This window comes from Trachemys scripta, chromosome 9 (genome assembly GCF_013100865.1).
Source record: "Trachemys scripta elegans isolate TJP31775 chromosome 9, CAS_Tse_1.0, whole genome shotgun sequence".
Classification (NCBI taxonomy): domain Eukaryota; kingdom Metazoa; phylum Chordata; order Testudines; family Emydidae; genus Trachemys; species Trachemys scripta.
In genome coordinates this window covers 43,406,710-43,409,717 of record NC_048306.1, presented here as the reverse complement: position 1 = coordinate 43,409,717, position 3,008 = coordinate 43,406,710, and positions in this window count along the sequence as shown.

Below are 3,008 nucleotides of genomic sequence, written 5' to 3'. Positions count from 1 at the left end.
CTGATACAAATGTGAAAGTGAAATGAATTATATTAAAGAAATAGAATGAATTAAAGAATGCTGTATGTACCTTTAAGTAGAAATGAGAAATGCTGCAAGCCAGGGGGGCAGGAAAGCAGACATTAACTGCTTAACTTGCCACTTAAGGGCAATTGGTGAAGCATTAGTCTTAGATCGATAAGAGTTAACAAGGAAGCAGGTTATGCATATTGTGCTCCATGCATATTTTACAATTTTGCTCTCTCTGTCCCTTTGTTTAGTTTGCACCCTTTTATCTGTATAAATAAGACTGTTTTAATCTTGCATGGAGGCTCACATTATCTGAATGTATTAGCAGAGCGCTGTGCTAATAAAACAAAGTGGTCTGACAAACTATGAGTCCTGAGTCTAACTTTGACACAAACAAGTTACATATTGCCCCTCTGACATATCTGGGTGCCACCCTCTGATGTATTTGGGTGCCACCCATGTTCCTGTGGGTTCAATCAAAACATCTCTATCCATCATGCTGCCATCCTGACCTCATCTCTAGGTTGGGTCAGCGTGTTCCTTTTATCTTTGGGGAATGTGCTGGTGTTGCCAGCACAGAGTGCCCGAGGCAAAGCAACAGCAGGGTTTGTTGCCCGGTGTGAGAAGCAAACAAAGTTTATTTGGGATCCCAAAGCGATGCTAGGAGACAGGCACGTCTCAGATCAAGCACACTAACAGGAACAGTTTTTCTTCTTTTATACATTTTGCACCCCCCCTTTCCCCTCTAGCCCTCCCTTTCTCCCCCCCATTCCTCCCTCTACCCCTCCTGTCCCTGGTAATAGTTACTAAGCAAATAATGATTACATTTAAGCAGTTAAGTCATTCTTGGCAGCTATAAGCCTAGCTTGTTAGTAACTTCTTTAAACCATTATCTTGTCCTTTTTCCCTTCAGCCAGAAACATGCAGGCCTCATTATTACCGCTTGAGCAGGAGGTTGCACACAGATAACTGGTTGCTTACATATTCCAATTGCACCTGGCTTTTGAGGTTGATTAGAGTTTAAACATGGAAGGATAGAGTTTGGTTCACTTAGGCCTAGTGCAGGAAGGCTTCATTGACACTTAGTGGCCTTCCACCCTCCCGAGTTACCTAGGGTGAGGCCTAGTGACGTCAACACTGGTATCGGGGTATTCTGGTACCACCCTTCTGGAATGTGTCTGCGTGTGTGTTCTTGTGTCTAGCACTCCTTAGGAATATGTATTTCTGCAATATTAGCCCAGTTCTTGCCAGATTCTGTGAGCAGGCCCTGCCTTTTGCTCACAACTTAACTTTGCTTTATAACAGCAAAGTTTTGACCACTACTTAGTTTAGGCCTCAGGCCTCATACCAGACCTCTGATACAAGGGCTTATGTTTCAGGCCCTCTTCCTACTACAGCACTGAGGCCCTTTCTTTGTGCACTTGTAGGGTCGCTCCTGAGGGATAGCTCATTTTCTAGCTTTACACACAAGATTGCCAAACACCAACAATCCCAGAATCCTCAGAGCTACCTGCCATCACAGCTGCCAATCCCAGACTACTAGAGAGGCCTGGGATGAGAGCTGGGAAAGCTCAGGGATAGAATTTGTAAGGCCTATGAGTTTTTTTCATGGTTTCGAAGCAGGGGAGCTGGAACAAGGGGGACCAGGGGGCCTTGGCCCCTCAACTTTTAAAAGGGGGAAGAGGCGGTGCGGGGGTAGGGTCTTGGGGGAAGGGGTGGTGCGAGGGTGGGGCCTCGGGGAGAAAGGATGGGGGCTTGGGGAGACAGGGCAGGGCAGGCCTTCAGGGGAAGAGGTGGTGCAGGGGCAAGGTCTTAGGGGAAGGGGTGGTGTGAGGGTGGGGACTTGGGGAAGGGACAGTACAAGGGCAGGGTCTTGGGGAAAAGGGCTGGTGCGGGGGCAGGGCCTCGTGCGAGTGGCATGGCAGGCAGAGCCATGGTTCGGACGCTTGTACCCCCCCCCCTCCCATTTCCGCTGCATCTGCTGTAACTACAAATTTCTGTATTTATTTCAATCTGAGAGACACACGTGGCATCTGTCAGCAGCTCTGACACATTTTAAAAAGATACACAATAACCACCAAATAATGTGTTAGCAGCATAATTTTAACCCAACAGCAAAAAGTCTACATGTATATTTTTGAACACTTTGCTGTAGTTCTGTGTTTGTCCATTGCATTCTCTGGGTTACTGTGAGCCATCACAGGTGTCTCCTGATAACTTGCATTTCATAGCCAAGTTTCTATTGAGGAGGGTCTGTTCCCTAGTGACTAGTCTCTGGGCAGAGGACTGGGAGTCAGGGCTCCTAGGCTGTGTTCTTGACTGTCTTGCTGTGTGACCATGAGAATAATCTAACTTCGCTATCCATCAGTTTCCCCAGCTGTAAAATGGTTTTATTAGCACCTCCCTACCTAATAAAAGTATTGAAGTTTAATTAGTTAAGGTAAATTTGTAAAGTTAAGATCTAACGGTAACTGCTATAGACAAGTAAATTATAATGTTATTTCTGCTTGACAACATGCAATGACTGCACAAACGCATACCCATATCTCCCCTAATGACTTGTTCCTCACACGCATACACACAAACCCTCACACCCCTATCCAGACATGTAAATTGTCACATTCACAGCAACTGCACCAATATTTCCCCTCCATGGTCTACCAAAGGTACCCACTCTAGGCTCCTGGTTCCTCAGCCATCACCTCTCTTGGGTAGAGACCCACATCTCTCACCCTCTGGATCTGACTTTTTTGCAGGCTGCACAGTTCCCTGTCTAAACGGTATTATTCCCAGCAAGCTCAACTGCCTAGATGGGCCAGTGTCTGCACTTTGCTTTCTCCATGAAGGCTTGTAACAGGGTGCTGGCCAGGAGGTCCTGAGCCAGGCCCCTGTTAGCCCAGCTCCAATTAAGAAGCATTAATTGAGGCTGGCTGAGTATGCCACACCTAATTGCTAGAAGAGAAGCACCTATGGGCCTTATTAGCCAGGGGGCTATATAA